Raw genomic sequence first — 20,345 nt, forward strand, 5'->3', positions numbered from 1 at the left:
ATTTACCTTTCTGTGTTCAGTGTCAAGTCAGCTAGCCTTCACCCTGTGTACATAGTGGTTTAATTTTTTTTTAACATATTATAGCTGTGCCATTTGCTCTGCTGTAGCTAAGAATCTGACAGCCTTTCCATTATATATTTTGTATATGAAGGATTTCTATTCCCTCCAGACTGAAACTCCATACAGGGAGTCCCAGTTCATGAGAAAATTTTGTTTCTCTAAAATTATTTCAAAACAATTCAGCAGACACAAAAGGAGCAAGGGGAAAACTATTTTAAAAACATTACTCTAAATAATATAATTTAACATAATTAAGTTATTAATCTATAATATAGAACATTTGGCTTTTTTTGCAGTGGAATAATGTGTGCTATCAAAAGGCAGCTCAATTTTTTTTTCTTAGTCCAGTGAAAAAACCTGAGTTTCTAATGTAGTAGCATCCTTTGGGCAGAATATATAGTATATTTACAATAAATTTTATTTATTGTATCCTTATTATTTTGTACGAGAGATTGACTGTGTTTGCACATAACGATAAGTCATACTTTTTGACTTCATGGTTTACTGTGAAAAAAGCACTGGATTGGTGCACTGCCCAATTGTTCAACTTGACTCCTCCACTGGCACAAGTGGAATAAAGAAACCAGGAAGCCATGATTTCCCATTGCATCCAAACTAAGAATTGTTTTTTTCTTTCTAAAACCCACAATCGCTAGCCAACCTTAAGCCATGGTTTCTTGTTGACTTGCTGAGTGTGGCTTCTCGCGAAGCAACAAACCATGATTCTTGGCTGGAACTTCATGGGAAGTGAATGCTTCCTGTTTGATTTAATCTCTGTGATAGGGAAGAATGAAACAGGAGTGACTGGGAAACGTATCCCGGCACACTATTCATTCACAGTAAACCATGATAAGCTAGAATATCTGACTTATTTTTACATGAAAATGTGTCTATCAAGTCCATACAGACATGCAAGCTATCTCAGAGTGAGCCATCTCACTCCAGACTAATTGGTATCTGCATCACGTGTGGCAGACTGGTTGTGAGCAACTGCCCATTTGATTATCCCCAAATGTCCTTCCAAAGTGTTCACTTTTGAGAAATATATTAATGGCTCATATATATATATTTCTGATATCCAAGATGACATTTGGTGTAGAACGCCACCATACTTCCCATTAATTTAGTATAGCAGATCTTTTCAATTTCCCAGAGCATGAAACATCATTCTGATGACGCATCACATCCAGTTAAGATAGTGTTGTATTGTAAGCAACTAGTAATTTTAATCAGCAATGACACATTCCTGCAATTATGCATTTATTCAGCTCTTTAAAACTCAGACAAAAGTGTTTACAAAATGAGTATTCACTCATGAACTACCCATAGATCATGGATCAGTAGGTGTTCAACTATACCTTAAATATAATTTTTTCAAGTATCATTTATTGCACACGGAATTTCGGTGCTTCATTAGTGTACAGCTAATAAGGTACAGCCACTATTTATGCCAGTCACAAGCAATGGTGTTGCTAAGCATGGACCTTGGGGTGGATATCTGGGGCCCCTTACTATCGTCAGTGGGGCTGGTGCTTTCTGTCCACAGCAGCCTCCAGTGATGGCCTGCTGGAAGAGGAAATGATTGACTGGCTGGGACCCTGAGCGGTAGATGGAAAGGATGCAGTGAAACACTTTGCTGCAGGTTCAACTTTGTATGCTTTCGAATTATGTGGTTTTTTATTTTAAAGGATAATGCCTAAGACTCAAAGTACGAGGATCAGGCAATTTCATGTGTTGTAGAGGTTGAAACCTCAAGTTCTTCACACAGAAACACTTCTACCTGGTATAATACATTCTGATTGTGTTACAGTTATCAAATTACTTATATGGTAACCAGGGAAGGAGCCGGTTTAAATATAAAAATGGGTTGTATTCAATGCTAATCCTACTTGGAGTAGACTCATTGAAGTTAATAGGCATGACAAATGCAAGTCCATTAATTTCAATGGGTCTACTCTGAATAAAAAAAGACGACTCTTCAGTGCACTTCAAGAATTTCCAGTAAAATCACTTGCAATTTGGAACCTACCAGTTTTTCTTCAGTTAGGTATGCTATTACTATGTGCATATTACTGATGTGAGATCTGCAGTGAGGATCTCTAATGATCCACCAGTGAGAATGGTGGCAGCTTGTTTAGCACAGAGCTTTATTTTTTTCTCTCTACGTCGATAAAGTGTGCCGTTTCACATAAGCCCTCAACTAAGTCTGTAACGCCTAATAAGTATGTTGGCATTGTACCTACGCAGAATGTGGCAGCTCATTATTAGTATCTAGGTTACTCAGGGGAAATGTTAATAGCTGATAACACGGGAATTTTAGTAAGAGAGATAGTATTTCTATAATAACGATGCAATAAAAGAGAGACTTAAATACAGTAAATCTTGGGCATCGGCAATATTGTACTGAAAGTTTGAATCGCAAGAACTGTGGCGACTTCTCTTTGGAACGCTCTCTCCCTAGAAATAAGGCATGCACCAACAGTTGCCACAATTCTGAAAATTTTGTTTACCGTGACTTTGGCTTCTTATTGATGCCATCCATTATGGGGTTTCGATGATCTACCCAACCATTCATTTTACTATGTTTTAATGTTTTTATTTCATTTGTATTACATTGTATGATACTGTTTTACACCACCTTGAGATGCCCATATACATTAGCAGCCAGTAGTGCATTCCTGAGTCACTTACCTGGCTTACAATGCTTCACTCCACTGCTAGTTACCAAGAGGGAGGGGCAAAGCAGCAGGGAGCTTGGCAAAGGCACAGCAGCAGGAGCATCAGGTTGGCTCTGCCACCGCATTTGCATTATACCAAGCTCCTGCTGCTTAGCCCCTCCCTCTCAGTGCACGGATTAGGCCTGCCAAATTGTAAATTATACAGAATGTATATAAACCCCTGCAAATTCTGTAATTATACAGAATGTATATATACCCCTGCAAAACGGGGCAAAAATGACCCAACGGATCAGAGTGAGGGCAGGAAGCACTAATAATTGTTACTGTTGTATGGTTTGGTGTGTAATGGCATATTGCTTGATAACACTAAAACTGTCCGACAGACATTTATCTCAGCCTGCTTTGACTTTGCAGTGTTGTCATGTAGCCACATCAGATTTGATACATGCCACAGTGACATTGTGATGCCGCTGGCTATGTGGTCCCTGAGTGGCTGGATCATGGAGCTAGCACACTGTTTTTAAAAATGCAAACATAGCTGATAGGAGGGCCTGAGAACATGAGTGAGCTCATGTGAGCATAAAAACATAAGAAGAGCCTGCTGGAGCAAGCCAGTGGCCTCTCTAGCACAGGATCCTGTTCTCACAGCTCCCTGTGGGAAGCCAGCAAGCAGGATTTGAGCACAAGAGCACTCTCCCCTTCTGTGGTTTCCAGCAACTGTGAAGAAGTGAGGTTTGCCGTATGAAGGTTTGGGGAAGAAGCCTTTGGGGTAACGTTTTAGATTCTCCGGAACTTTTTTCACGCTGTGATTACTGAACCATATAAGTTTGGCTCACTCCTCCAGCAAGTCATGGAACAGACTGCGTTTTCACCGCTCAAACATTTTCCACCTCTTTGCTTCTTCTATGTTTTCTTCACTATTATAACAAGAATATCTCCAATCAAGACAATATGCAGATATGAAGAAAGGAACTTTACAGAAGATGCCTGTGCTTTACATTTTAGTACACCAGCCAAGATTTTTCTGGTCTCTCAGGATGTGGCTAAATCCAGCAATCAAACCTGCGCAGCCGGAACTCTTTCACAGTAATGGCCACGTATGGGAGCAATGCATTAAAAAAAGGCGAAAAACTTCCACAACAAATTTCTATGGGCCGCAAAAACCAATCTTTGAAATAGTCCCTTCTGGGATTCTGACTAGTTCTAACTGCCTTTGGAAAGTGTTCCAATTTGCTTCTTGCATCCGGTGTCTGCTTATAGGAGGAAGAATATGGGCTCATATAAATTCTGTGCACACATTTGTACTTTGCCCTTATTAGGTGTTACCTCATGGCCGTATATGAAATGGGTAATAAAATGCAACTCACGCCATGGAATTGCAGATGATTTTTCACAGCTACATATCTTACACATTTGTGGAGATAGACTATGGCGTTTCCGAGCATACACAAGAGATCTTGAAAAAGGTGAGACAGGACACTAAATTGTAAAGGAACATGCAATAATAAAACCAGAATTTGTACAACACTGGGATCCATTGAGGAATGATTGCTGTAAGAGGATATGACTGTATTTGTATTTCAGAGATGGGGAATCTGTGGCTCTGCAGATGTTGCTTGACCACAGATTCCACTGTCCCTGGCCATTTTTCATGTTGGCTGGAGAGGAAGGAGTTCAACAACATCTGGAGGGTCACAGATTCCCTACACCTGATGTATATAAGTACACTAATACTGTTTTATGTTACTAATTTAAACATGAATTCTAACACATGCACAGACAAGGTATCAGAATATTATAAATGCAACAAAAGTCTGAATAATCTGATTTGAATTTTCTGAGAATAATTGTCTTTAGGGCTGTTTTTCTAGTGAAAATTTGCTGTTGTTGTTTTCTGTCCCATCACCCTAAAGTCCCAGAGTGGGTTACAGCAACACAAGGAACACAATTTAAAACCAAATAAAAATAATAAGATAAATCATAAAAATGCTTTTAAATTATGCAGAGCACCACGGCAATCTAGATCTCCAGTGAGAACATTAGGTCCAGGAATAGCCTCATGCTACATACTTCCCCACCTCTTGGACCTGATAACTCAGGAAACACAACATCTCTGGATTCAGCCTCAATTTATTTGCCCACATCCAGCCCATCACTGCCTCCAAGCACTGGTCCAGCACCTGAACTTTACCTGACCTGCTGTATTTTTTTTACAATTATTTATAGCTTATCCTTTCTGAATATTGTACATGCTAGGGACAAAGGGCTGAATATTAAAATTCAGAAACATCTTTTGAGAAAGTATTCTCAACTTTCGCAGGCTGGAGATTGAGAAGTACCTTTTTTCTTTTGTTGCAGATGGGACACAAAGATGCACAATTCAGGCCTGAAGCAGGACTGTCGACAGTCAGAGAGTGGCCTTTAAAAACCAGAATGGAAACACACATCAAAATAACCATCTAAAAAGCATCCCCCATCACCGCAAAACATCAGAGTGGGTAGGAGAAAAAGGAATGCACGAGAAAGAGACTTACAGGCACTGAAGAGTACAAAAGTACTTTTAAGTGCTTGATTTTTATCCATCAACAATAGGGGGGGAAGAGAAGTCTGCCCAAAGGGTGCTTCTGAAACCATGTCCAAGAGATTCAAAAGGGAAGGGAGTCTCAAACCATCCAGCTTGAGGTGAACATACATTGCTGCTTGTTTGGCATTTGACTGGCTGCCAAACACTCAGGAATGGCTAAGTCAACTAAATGCAGGGGGAAATTATTGGAGGGGGGGGGGATTGCTTGTATTCAGGTGCTATCAGGGCTGTTCAGCCTGCAAGACCAAAGACAGAACTGTCCGCCAGAGCTGTTCTCAAGGGGGGCACAAACCCTTGAAAGGTGCAGAACTGAAAACTCCAGTACATTCCCTCCACACACAAAAAAAACCACAAGTCAGACTTAAGGCCACATCTAATTATGGAATATATGGGGCAAGTACAAAATGTCAGTGAAAATCAATCGGCAGTATGAATAAAACAGCAAAGGTCAGTACATGATACCATTTGGAAACAGGGGTGGGGGAGAACTTTTAATCCACAATTTTCAAGCAAAATGAGCACTCATACTTTACACTGTGGGTGCCCTTTGCGGGATCGCGTGTGGTGCTTCGGACCCCTGGAAAATTGCAGGTTTGTATGGGCTGGGCTACCTCTCAGTGTTATTCTTTGGAGGTTCACGCCCAGCCTCAGTTAGTCAATTTGCACTGCTGGGAGGTGGAGCCAGCAGCAGCCAGGCAGTCGGCTCAGGAGCTTCACCCGCCCACCCAAACCTCCCTTTGTTTCTTGTTTGCAGGTTAACTTTTTCTTCCTGTTTAGCGGGTGCTGTTACAGTCTTTTGACTGGTTGCTGTTGAAGAACTGGGAATAAATTTTCCTGCATTGGCAGGTTTTGTCTTCCCCATAGCTATTTGTCACAACTTTGGTGGCTTAAGGCCTTGGGCAGAATCCTTTAGTCTTTTCTTCCCTAAAATGGTGGGGGGGGGGGTGTGTGGATGTGAAGTGATGACTCACCTCCCCCCCCCCCCGTGGCGATTCCAGGGTCCCCTCTTAAAGGGGTTGTAATATAGGTGTTACTGGCCATACACTGAAAGGTCGTCAGCGAACTACCCAGCAGGCATATGGGGTGGGCTGCCTGCCTACACATGTGTCTTGTAAAGCACCCCCGTATCCCATTTACCCTGAGGAGCCCCAGTTCCCCCAGCTGGGGTGTTGGGAGAGATATATGCCCAATGCCTAAGCCAAGGTCTTCCTGCATTTGAAAGTTTAATAAAGTTGTGACCAAATTTTAATACCATAGCACGTTGTCATGCGTCATTATTCCTTTCTGGTGGTCCCTGGGGCTGGGGGGGGGGGTCACCGCCTGGTCACACAATGTGGCATTCAACCATCCTTCAAAATCCACACTGCTCCTGATTTTGCAATGCAGTTATGCCTCTATAGCTCTAATGGTAGAGCATGAGGTTGTGGGTTCAAGCGCCAAGGCTGGAAAACGATTCCTATATTGCAGGGGGTCTTCCAACTCTATGATTCTCCAGCCAGGTAATGTGCATGAAAATGCCTATGCAAGGGAAACTGTTCATAAAAGTGAGTGCAGAGGGATTTCTTCTCAGGCTTATGACTCCTGAAACTATCTCCAAGACTTGAGGAAGGGGATAAGTATTGTCATTCTGTGTAGGTGTTGGACCTTACAAGCTCCGGGAGCCCATTTGATGGGAGTTTTACTTTCCCCCATCAATCCCTTCCCGGAAGACATGATAAAAAGGAGTAGCTTGAATATGCCTTTTTCTAAGTTTGTCTGGAGGATCCCTGCTTATTTCCCCAGAAAATGGATCTTATCCTGTTTACATGTTAGCTGATGGAAGTCAGCTTCTATGTTCTACTGAACTTTTGAACTGGTATTAGTGTAAGGGTTAGTCTGAAACTATTGTTTGTTTATTTCTTTAATGCAATCTCATATTTCTCTCCTCTCCTCTGTTGAACTAGAATAAATATTTACTTTTAATTTGGACTCTAGAGTTGGCCGAGTATTTTACCTAGCAACAGACCTGCATGAGTCAAATCCCCAATCCTTTCAAATCCATGTCCTTTACTTGTTAGGAGAAGTAAACAGGAGTCACAGATTGGGTGTTGGCCATTGTGCCAAACGTTTGCTGGATGGTGGTTCCTCCGAAAAGACTCAGGATGTTGGGGAGGAGCTTTGACAGACATTTCTCAGAGAGGAGTTGGAAGGTTGTGCTTACCGTTTTTACTTGTACAAGTTGACTGGAGGAATCTTCAGTTTGTTGAACAATAACTTGAAAATGTTGCATGTGTGTGCTTGCATCACCATGGGGCACATAGACTTCCTGGCCCACAACACTTCCTGAATGTCCATGTGACCTGAACAATATTGTAGGGTCACCTGGGTATTCTAGGAAGTGCTGGAGGCAAGGAAGCTGGCACACAGAGAGACCTGCAATGTTGAAACTACAAATCAGGATTTTCTAAAAAATTAAATGCAGGAAATCCAGATGTAGATAGCAGGTTGGTTGTTGGGAAGCTGTAGCCAGACATGCCTAGAGTTTTAGCTGCTGTTGCAGATTTGTGGCGCTGTGGTCTAAACCACAGAGCCTAGGGCTTGCTGATCAGAAGGTCGGTGGTTCGAATCCCCATGACGGGGTGAGCTCATGTTGCTTGGTCCCTGTTCCTGCCAACCTAGCCATTTGAAAGCACATCAAAGTGCAAGTAGATAAATAGGTACCGCTCTGGCAGGAAGGTGAATGGCGTTTCCGTGCACTGCTCTGGCTTTGCCAGAAGGGGCTTAGTCATGCTGGCCACATGAACCGGAAGCTGTATGCCAGCTCCCTCGGCCAGTAAAGCGAGATAAGCGCCACAACCCCAGAGTCATCTGTGACTGGACCTAACGGTCAGGGGTCCCTTTACCTTTATATGATTACTTAGAAAGCTCACTTTGATAAATGATACATATATACATAAAGACAGACATGCCACAAGCAATCTCTTTTTTATATGTATGATGCAGAAGAAAAGTTCTCAAGTTATTCTAAATGAAGCAGGATGGAGATAATTCCATCAGGTATCTTGTGGTGGGTGCCAGTTGCATGTATCCTGTAGCCAGTTTACTAAGAGTAAGCCCCGCTGAATTCAGTGGGACTTAGAAGGTCGTGGTTCGAATCTCCATGATGGGGTGAGCTCCTGTTGCTCGGTCCCTGCTCCTGCCGACCTAGCAGTTTGAAAGCACGTCAAAGTGCAAGTAGATAAATAGGTACCACTCTGGCGGGAAGGTAAACGGCATTTCCATGTGCTGCTCTGGTTTGCCAGAAGCGGATTAGTCATGCTGGCCACATGACCCAGAAGCTGTACACTGGCTCCCTCGGCCAATAAAGCGAGATGAGCGCCACAACCCCAGAGTCGGCCACGACTGGACCTAATGGTCAGGGGTCCCTTTACCTTTACCTTTGAGTAGATATATATTGGTATGTCTACATGGCATTGTTCATCAATACCATGTTTAAAAATGCACAGGCGTGTAAAGCACAGCACCTTGGCCAGATCCAAATTGCAGCTTTCAGCAAAATCCAATGTTTCAAACTCATCTCATGTTCCTGAGCACTCTTCAACAGCTGCAATGTTTTAAACCAGAGATGGCGACATTTCAGTGGTGGGTGGAGTGAGCCTGCATATTAAGCCCTTTGCATCTTTCAAGATGAATGTCAGTGTTTAAATATAAGATTATGACAGAAAGCAAAAAAAAAAAAAAAAAAAAAATTCTCTGCAAATGTAGTAATGTCTATTTCTAAGTCTGTATATATGCAATTATGGAACTAATCTCCTGCTCAAAAAATACCACCAGATGGTAATTTATAGAAAAATTGTGCTATTTTTTCCCATTTCTCCTCAACACATTATGAAGGAAAATAGTATTATGTGAATCCAGCAGATACAAGACAAATCTGCAAGTATAACATTCTTCTCTTCCAGCGAACATCCTGTGAATTCATAAATATTTACGTTTGGCAAGTTATAATTATGTTGCATGAAGGGGGGAGGGAGAAAAAAGCAGGGTGTATACACAGAAGTGTACAAAAAGAACATTCATAAATTGCAAATGAGCATTGTTCTGAAAATCATACCTACTGTGTTCTATGTAGCCTTATGCCAAACTGTAGGACAGTTCTTTTCACTTATCACAAATTTGGTTAAAAATGTATATGTTAATTTGACAAAGGCACAAAAAGACTACTATCGATTGCTTATTACAGATGCTATTATTAGTCTTAAATTATTATGTATAAACTCAGTGTTTTATGTATTTGCTATGCACAGAAAGGCGCTTGTACCGCTACGAGGATAATCCTCTTTAAGAAACTGACAAACACAATTACAAAAGTACTGCAAAATGTGTATTTTCAGTACAGACAATTACTTTAAACACTACAGTTAATATATATTTCAACAGCTTCCTCCTACTATTTGGCCTGGTGTATCAATTTGGATTTTTATGGGCTGGTTTTTGTATTAATAAATGTCAATAGAAGGAAGCTAAAAGTACAAAGAGAGCAATTACTATATTAAATTTGTCGAATGTTGCATCTGAAGAATTTCAGCCACTGTGGTTCCATTTTATTAAAAAAGGAAAACACTCTTCTGCACCTGTATAGACGCTTTACGAAGTGGAAGTTGCAAAGGAGATTATTCTGCAGTACTGTATCATTTAGGAACACAAGAAGCAATTTGAGACTGAATCAAACCATTGGTTCATCTCACTTACACTTATCTGCAGCAAATGGCAGCTCTATACAGAATTTCAGGTAGAGATCTTCTCAGCGCTACCACCCCTCCCAAATGCCAGAGATCAATTAGTGTATTAAGTAATTAAAATACAATATACAATTTTGTATATACGAAATACAACATTCCTATTCCAAATGCTTTTACATTTTCAAATTATGACTCCTTGTTATACCGTCTTTGCCCCTCCTGTGGACAACAAACCTGGGGGAGCTTGTTTTGTCCTACAGTTTTATGATATGCCAAGATCACTAGATAGGAAAAAAAGAATGCTATACATTTATTTCCAATTCCATTTCTCCTGCTTTTAACACCCCAAATTCTCCTTAGAGGCAATCTCTCTCTATGTGGGTTTTGAAAGCAGTTTGCTACACAGGTATGCTTATACAGCGCTACATATAGAAACATCTTAAATATTCTAATCTCCGCTGTTGACAGCACTTGTGCAGAAATGACCTACAATCATCTGATCAACTTTCAGAATTACTTACTAGGTATAATCAAATATATTCTCATCTCTTATTTGAACAAATCATAGAGAAATTGAATACATTTTTTATGAACACTAGCAATGTGTTCTCTTCTCTGATAATTTTGACATTAAAATTCCATTTTAATAATCCCATCCTTCAGGCTTTGCAGACTCTTAAGGTATTAAAGCAAAAATTATCCTAAGCAGTTAGATTATAATGTATTTAAAGATTAGACATTTCATGTTGAATATTAACTGCTCTACTTCCCAGAGGAGGGGAAAAATCTATGCTGGTGTGTGTGTGTGTGTGTGTGTGTGTGTGTGTGTGTGTGTGTAAGAAAACCACCTTCCAAAATATGAAGAAGTACACTCAAATTTTATTTTGGGAAATAAATAAATGCTTTCATGGAAATGTTAATCATGTCAGCCTTAGCAATTTGTAACAGCTTTTAACTTGTGTCCTGTGGCCAAAGAAACCCATACACTCGTGAAAACCAGTTCCTAATGTGTGTGGCAGTGGGGGGGGGGCTGCAGCTGCTGCAGGTCTGGCCCTTCCATTAGGCAGTGACAATTGCCTCAGGTGCCGGAGAAATGCCTCCACCAGCAGACTTGAGTGTGTCTCCTGTGTACCTGCCCATCCACTTGCCTCATTCTGGGGGAAATGGTTCTTCCTCAGAGTGAGGCATTCTGCTTTAGGTGGCCTAGGAAGATGCTTGCCTTACCACCACATCTCCCCTGTGGCTAGCAGAAGCAGCAACAACAACAACAAGCACTCACACTTTACATTGTGGGTGCCCTTTGCAGGATCGCACGTGGTGCTACAATTCCCAGGGAACTTACTGGCAAACAGGGACTGGCTTGCCTCTCAGTGTTAATTTTTGGAGGTTCACGCCCAGCTTCAGTAGTCAAGTTTCATTGCTGGGAGGTGGGGCCAGTCATATATATATATGAGGGTGGAGCTGACAGTATCCAGGCAGTCAGCTTAGGAGATTCACCCTCCCTACCCTCCCTTAGTTTAATGTTTTCTTGTTTGCAGGTTAACTTTTTTCTTCCTGTTTAGCAGGCACTGCTATGGTCTATGACTGGTTGCTGTTGAAGGACCGTGAAGAAATTTTTCCTGCATTGGCAGGTTTTGTCTTCCATAGCAATTCGTCACAACTTTGGCAGTTATGGCCTTGGGTGGAATCCTTTAGTCTTTTCTTCCCTATAACAGGGGGTGGGGGTGACTCACCCCCCCTGCGATGGCGATTCCAGTGTCTCCTCTTAAAAGGGGTTATATAATGAGTCAGTGACCATACACTGAAAGGTTGTCAGTGAACTACCCTGCATATGGGGATATGGGCTTGGCTGCCTGCTACACTTACGCTTCGCAGAGCACCCCCATATCCCATTTACCCTGATGAGCCCCAGTTCCCCCCAGCTGGGGGGCTGGGAGGGATACATGCCCAAGGCCTAAGCTAAGGTCTTCCTACATTTGGACGTTTAATAAAGTTGTGGCCTAATTTTAATTCCATATAACGTTGTCAGAGTCTTTATTCTTTCCTTATGATCCCTGGGGGCTAGGGCTGTCGCCGCCTGGTCACGCAACAACAACAACAACAACAGTTAATTGAACAAAACTAAAAAGCTCAAAATAACTTCAAACTTTTAACTAAAAATGTCCAGCTACTGTGAAAGAACAGCACAAAAGCTCTTTTCATCCACTTTTCCCAGAATGCCTTGCTCTGAGAAACAACCCCCCACCTTCCTCACAGCACAAAGAGGGGTGGAGAAAGTGTCACCTCCACATTAGTGGTGACAAAACATATTAAAAGTAATTAGGGAAAAGGAGGGGCAGCAAGAAGGAGGAGGGGACAGCAGTGGCCAAGCTGCTAGGTGTCACACTAGCCTTGAGCCTCTTGCGCTGTGGCAATTGTTTCTCTATCACCGAGCCCCTTGTGTCATGATTAAACTGCATTTGTACTTTGAAACATGAATTTAGTAAGTTGGCAACCTAACAAGCTGACGCACTAGGACCAACCTGGATATTTGGCATCCTAGTACGTTACAGTTTATTAGAGGTATATATGCTTATGATATAACCATACATCATGATTTTTAAAACCTCTTTATTCTATTCTAGCCTTTTCTTTTTAAAGATTAAGTAAGGTGTATTTCTAACCCAAGTGGATTAAGAAACCCTTATTCAGCCTTGAAACCACATCAAGATGGCCAGGGCAGAACATTTGTGTGTGTGAATGGGTTTTGCTTACAGTGGGCTAAGAAGGTGTGGCCTTGCAGATGACCACACAGGCAATCTGGACTTTTGCTACTTTACTATGTTACAAACTTTGGACCTACCCAAACAGAGCATATTCCCATGCATGTGGAAAGGACAATACTGAGAGAAAGGTAGAGGTATTGGTTATGCTGCTTTTGCAATCTATTGGCATTCTAGATCCTGTTCAATAGGACAGTGCTTCATCCTATGTAGATACAAAGGGTGTTTTTATATCAGTGCAAATTGGGGAAAGCCAATTTGGGCAGAGAAGGTCTAGTGGAACTGAGAAGACCAATTGGGAAAAGAATTACGATTCACAAAAAGGATTACAATTCAGAGAAGTCTTAATTCAGGAAAAATTCAAGGAGACACATATCATCAGCATTCATTTTCCCCCTGTTTCTCCTTGTTACAGGATCCTTAGCCCAGGTCCTTGGTATGTGTGTGAGAGAGCATACACCATCCTTTGTATGTAAGGATTAGGGTTAGTGTGCTAAGCAGAGTTATTCCTTCAATCTATCCTAGGGCTTTGCTCTTCAGGAGGAGGAGAAAAGTCCTGACTGCGTAATACCGATTTTTAAGAAACAAAGCTTTGAACTTTACTTTTTGGTCTGATTGTTTATCCTGGTATCCATTTGCAAAGAAAGATCTGTGTGCTGTGTGTTTGGGGCCCAATCATCCTTGGCATACACAGCAAGGCTGTCGTTTAAAGTTCACAATCCAGTTCCTCCCCAGACTGGGTCAACCGCACTACAAGAAGCCTTTCAGGCAGCTTGAGGGGTTGGAGTGGGAAGCAGAGGGCAGGAATGCCATAGTGTGCACATGGAACATCTCATCCCAGTCCTTTCCTCTCTGTTTACAACAATCCAAAACATATTTTGTCTAAATTAACCAGCTGCAGCTTAGGTCTTCAGTGCTTACTGTGTGGCCTTGTTGTAACACGCTGACTCAAAGAGCAGCACACACATTTTCTCTAAGATGTGCCACCAGATGATTACTGCTATTTTGAAGAAGCTGTTTCAAGTTTCTGTGTTGGTTATTCTTTCCTTCTTTCTTTCTTTTATGTTGCAGCATATCAGTGGTTGGAATACAGTTTCTTAAAATAGGCCACTTCGCCATCTACTATAGGGAGAAAGCTCGGAATATTGTAACACTCCAATCTGTCTGGAAGTAGTTGGTACGGAATGGCATGGACAACACTGAGATAAATGGCAGGGAATTTGAACAGATTGTGGCAGGGTGACAAAGCGTCTTGCAAGGTCTGGCAATGGATTTCTACCACATGAGCATACCTGCCAACTGTCCCGTTTTGAGTGGGACATCCAAGAATTACAGAAGCCATCTTGGCTTCTAATCGGATCCCAGGATGTTCCGTTTGGGCTCCCGTGAGAGCAGGTTGAAGGGTATACATGGGGAACTGAATTTTTGAATGTATGCCTGAAATTCAAAGTTTGGGAAGCTAAAGTTTAAAAGGATTGTCACCTTCCTGAGATACTATCTTTAGCGTAAGTGGCAAGCAGAGGTAAAATCCCATTGTTGATGTTCTGTTGTGCCACACTAAATTGTTAACAACCAAAGTCCTATGGAAGTCCACACTGGACAGAAATGTGTGAATGGATGCAGAATTCAAATTGGGCCTGCATAATCCAATATTCTTAGACTGTGTCCACTCAATTGTTGCAGAGCGCCGATTATACATTTTGGTGTATAATTTTGATTATAGATACCTTTGCTATGTACATCTGAACATCCCTGTGCAAAGGTTATAATCACCATGTGTAGGTCAAAGATAGTAGATATGGAGTGAGCTGCAAGGGGAAGTGAGAGATGGCAAAACTGCCTTTGGCAGAAGAAATTGAATGGTGTAAACCCTTCAAAACTCTTTGAAAATGGTTGCTCCCCTGACGTGTTTCCTGATTTCCTGATTGTGTTTTGCCTCCCTTCTTCATTCAAGCAAAAGTGCTCTGTGCAGAACTTTGGATTCATTCTTGGGATTTATCCTGAATCTGTCAATTTTGTTTTCTCCCAGTTTCTCATTTCCCCTAGTCTATATTTCCACAATTTCACAGCAATTTGTGATTATTATTATCTTTTAAGTCTTCATGATCATCTCCTCAACATTTTAGTCTGAATTTCTCCTAATATGCAATTCTTTGTATGCATTTTTGCATAATATACACATTTGTGTAAAACAGTTTTCCCCAATACAATGCTTTTTTGCATGTTGCTTTCACTAATATATGCAATTTTATGCACAGTTTACCACAGAATGTGTATTTTTGTACGTGCAACTTAACTAGAGAATGACATTGTAAAATTCAAAGAAATGTGGATTTCAATTGATGACTGTGTTTCAGTGTGTGTACTGTTTCAGAAAGTGTGGATGAGGTAGGTTCACATTTAAATGCAAGCTAAATTGAATCTGTCCATCATCCATATCCTGAAGCCATCTGATACAGTGTGGGGAATTAAGAAAGATGCTACCACAGTAGATCAGAGTCCTTTGCATTGCAGGGGCTTGGACTAGATGACCCCTTTGGGTACCTTTGAATGCTATGATTCTAAGGGGATCAAGAAAAGCCTCTGGGCTACACTGAATTTCCCCCTCCCATGCCCAGATTCATCCAATGGACTAGTGAATCATTTAAGCAATTCCAGCTTCTGTTATCCATTCTGGAGATTGAGTTGAGTAGAAATTTTATTCTTTAGGCAGAAGGATTTCACTCTGCCAAAATTCAATGAAATACAATGTAGGTATGACTGAAGAATTCAGTCTTTGTAAATTCCATATGAACTTACTGGATTTCCTTCTCATCTGATTTTTAACTTCTCTCAATGCTGGGACACGGTTTAAAAAATTAATCAAAAATACCCTATGATTCTGAGAAAACAAATGTGTTCAAAATATGTGTTTAACTGCGTATTGAAATCTGATTTATTTATTTATCAGTGCAGATCATTTTAGGCAAGTTAGGGCCTAAAATGTGAGATAGAACTTATTTATGTTAAGTTGTGGGTGAACATATCAGACGACACAGCGATTCTTCAAACAGCTCTTGTTTATTCACAGGCCAGAACAGAACTGAACTGAAGGGTTCAGTCAGCCTGCTTATATAGAGCTCCAGTACAACGTTACTGTAACAACTTTCTAAAACTATCCAATCACTGAACGTCACTTTTGATCCTTTATTTGCATAACTATCTACAGTATCCCCCTGCTGGCCCAGGGTGAGAACTTCAGTACATAACAATTTATGAATGAACACGGGCAAAAGTAATGCAGATACCACATAGATTTCTTTGCCCATCCCTAGGAGAATCCATCTATAGCATCGCAAAGTGAGTCAGAGGAACAGGCTGTCCTTAGGGGACAATGGAAAGGAAATGAAATGCGGAGGTGATGTAGCAGGAACAAGAAACAGCTCTTTGAATGCTGCAGACCTGCAAACCAGGTTCTCCATTCTAGAAGGTGGTCCCTAGGATCTTAATCTGACCACACCAATTGTATAAAAGACAAAAGCTTTCTGCTGACCAGAAGTCCGCACCCTAGATTAATAATAAAGCTAGCTGTCATGCCAAGAACAAGGTCCTTGTAATGTTTCTACAATGTTGGAAAGTATAGTAAATCATCTGAATCTGTTTACAGGAACAGAATTATATCTTTGTTAATAGAGTGATCTGTGTTCCATCCTTATTAAGATGTTTTCTGGCACAACACTACTGTATGCGATCACCCTTCCAGAGTTCTTTAAAAACTTTGCATTTGCAAATACACCAACATAGAAGCACCCATCAATGTGCCCATTGTCCAGTCTAAACAGAACACCATGCAACCCATCACAGCTTCTCTAGGAGCCAATTCTATATCTTATAGCTGCCATGCATCACCACACGCAGCAGTTGCACAATGTAGAGCAGCCTGCTGTGTAAATCAAACACAACTTGTGGAAATCTTCCATGTCACCCCTAGGCTTGAATGCCATGGTGATGTTTCTGAATGTGAATATATCTGAAAAATAGTATTTACCTGTTGTGTAACTATCTTAGGTAGGATCCATATGAATCCTAAAATGAATTAAAATGAATAAATTCCTGGAATTTATGATGACGTGAACCATAATAATAATAATAATAATAATAATAATAATAATAATAATAATTTATTATTTATACCCCGCCCATCTGGCTGAGTTTCCCCAGCCACTCTGGGCGGCTCCCAATCAGTGTTAAAAACAGTACAGCGTTACATATTAAAAACTTCCCTGAACAGGGCTGCCTTAAGATGTCTTCTGAATATCAGGTAATTATTTATCTCTTTGACATCTAATGGGAGGGCGTTCCACAGGGCGGGCGCCACTACTGAGAAGGCCCTCTGTCTGGTTCCCTGTAGCCTCACTTCTCGCAATGAGGGAACCGCCAGAAGGCCCTCGGCGCTGGATCTCAGTGTCCGGGCTGAATGATGGGGGTGGAGACGCTCCTTCAGGTATACAGGACCGAGGCCGTTTAGGGCTTTAAAGGTCAGCACCAACACTTTGAATCGTGCTCGGAAACGTACTGGGAGCCAATGCAGGTCTCTCAGAACCGGTGTTATATGGTCCCGGCGGCCACTCCCAGTCACCAGTCTAGCTGCCGCATTCTGGATTAATTGCAGTTTCCGGGTCACCTTCAAAGGTAGCCCCACGTAGAGCGCATTGCAGTAGTCCAAGCGTGAGATAACTAGAGCATGCACCACTCTGGCGAGACAGTTCGCAGGTAGGTAGGGTCTTAGCCTGCGTACCAGGTGGAGCTGGTAGACAGCTGCCCTGGACACAAAGTTAACCTGCGCCTCATGGACAGCTGTGAGTCCAAAATGACTCCCAGGCTACGCACCTGGTCCTTTAGGGGCACAGTTACCCCATTCAAGACCAGGGAATCCCCCACACCAACCCGCTCCCTGTCCCCCAAAAACAGTACTTCTGTCTTGTCAGGATTCAACCTCAGTCTGTTAGCCGCCATCCATCCTCCAACCGCCTCCAGGCACTCACACAGGACCTTCACCGCCTTCACTGGTTCTGATTTAAAGGAGAGGTAGAGCTGGGTGTCATCTGCGTACTGATGAACACCCAGTCCAAACCCCCTGATGATCTCTCCCAGCGGCTTCATATAGATATTAAAAAGCATGGGGGAGAGGACAGAACCCTGAGGCACCCCACAAGTGAGAGCCCAGGGGTCTGAACACTCATCCCCCACCACCACTTTCTGGACACGGCCCAGGAGGAAGGAGCGGAACCACTGTATGACAGTGCCCCCAGCTCCCAACCCCTCTAGACGGTCCAGAAGGATGTTATGGTCGATGGTGTCAAAGGCCGCTGAGAGATCCAGCAGAACTAGGAAACAGCTCTCACCTTTGTCCCTAGCCCGCCGGAGATCATCAACCAGTGCGACCAAGGCAGTTTCAGTCCCATGGTGAGGCCTGAATCCCGATTGGAAGGGATCCAAATGGTCCGTTTCCTCCAGGTGTGCTTGGAGTTGTTCAGCAACCACCCGCTCAATCACCTTGCCCAAGAATGGCAGATTTGAGACTGGGCGATAGTTGGCCAAATTGGCCGGGTCTAAAGATGTTTTTTTAAGAAGCGGTTTAAAAAAACCATGGAAGGGCTATGATGCATTTGCTGCAAGAAACAAAAAAGGACACATCCTTATCCTTTGATGGGGGGAATATGATCAGAATGTTATTAACAGGGATTGCAGGAGTTGGATGGGACCCATAGCAGACAAGCATTTCATATCAGGCTTGAGGAATCCTCTCCCGCCCCCTGTTGGCACCAAGAGGCAGGGAGGAAACAAGAAAGTTATTACATGTGATTTATTCAGTCATCACAGTAAAAGACAAAGACTTCCGGTCATTCCTCCATTATAGAGTTGCTCGCACTGAACTCCTCCCCCTTCCCTCTCTAGCAACAACACCTGCTTCTACGATGTCTGTCAGTGGACAATTGTCTCTGTGTTCTTTGTTCTAGCACCCTTCACGAACGCCGCGTTTTGGGAGAAGGGGGGTCGGGTATGCTGTCCAGTGACATGTCAGCTAACTGCTCTGTCCTCCCTCCTCCTCTTCCTAACACAGCATAACTCTGCTGTTCACCTGCCTCTGAGCTGCTATCTTCCTCAAAGGTCTGCTGTAATTCGAGACTGCCTTCTTCTTCCCCGGAAGCTACAGGAGAAGGGGGTGGGCCTTCACCATTCCTCCTCCTCTTCAGTACAATCCCTGACATTTCAGGACCAACATCAGTTACCACACTACATATATTTCTTGTAGAAATCCACTGGCTCTTGTTCATTATGCTGTTGAGCACAACAGCCCATTGTTCTAGGGTGCATCCAACAATGTCAGGTTTGCGATGATAAAGCAGTTGATCCCAACAATTAGATGTGTTGGGTAAATACTGCTGAGATGACTTGATGGGGAGAAATTTGTGAAATTGTCCTAGCTTGAATTCTCAAAACTTAAAGCAAAGCAGCTAGTTAACCTAACAAGAGATACTCTTGAATTAGTGGGCTTCAAAAGCAATGTGTAGAAGAAGAATTGCATTTAGCAAGGTGAAATTTAATAGCATGGCCTTAAGATTATGTAACTGATCGTTTAATACAGAAATGGAAAAAGATTCAAAATTTTGAAAATAGGATTTAAAAAAAAAAAGATTCTGAATTTTGAAGCGCTGTGAAATTTAATTCCAGTGGATCCTTCTTTTGGAGCATCAAACCCATGACTGAGGCCCATGGTTTGAGCATGCAGGAAAGGAGAAGTCACAATGGGGCCCCAGGTAAAAGAAAGTTTGGAAAAGCCCTGGCGATTGTGGAAATGAAGCACTTTCTGAATTGTTAGCAGAATTATGGGATGCAAAGGAAAAGTTAGGAAATAGGAGAGAAAGGGAGACAACGATGACATAGCAGTCGCTACAAGACCATTGGTGTCAATCCTTGGTACTCAACAGTAATGAGAAATGGCATTGATGAGAAAGGGCAATACATTATGATAAGGGCACATCCAGACACTGCAGGAATTCAGTCAGGTACCTCTTCCCCTGAGACAACCTCATCCTCAGCTCAAGAATCCCATGCTGTACCTGTGTTCATCCCCTGTGAGTTCGGAGCACAGCAGAGACTAGTTGAGGCTGAAATAGAGGCTGCCAGTGTTGTACTGGGTGCCCATTTTCCCACAGAAGAATTCCTGGAACCTACAGGGTCTCCCACCCCCCTGCTGAAATTAGTCTTGAAAGACACATTCTGTTGTAGCCAATATAATAGTTTGGGGTGTATGCACTGTTTAGGCAAGTTTTTAATGTTTGATGTTTTATTGTGTTTTTTAATGTCCTGTTGGAAGCTGCCCAGAGTGGCTGGGGAGGCGAGGCCTGGCCAGATGGGCGTGGTATAAGTATTATTATTATTATTATTATTATTATTATTATTATTATTATTAGGGTGCCCACAATAATTTCTTAAGTTTACTAACGTGTCCATGGGTCCAAAAAGGCTGGCGACCCCTGGTCTGAAATGGCCACCA

This window comes from Podarcis muralis, chromosome 1, assembly GCF_964188315.1.
Source record: "Podarcis muralis chromosome 1, rPodMur119.hap1.1, whole genome shotgun sequence".
In the NCBI taxonomy this organism is placed as follows: Eukaryota; Metazoa; Chordata; class Lepidosauria; order Squamata; family Lacertidae; genus Podarcis; species Podarcis muralis.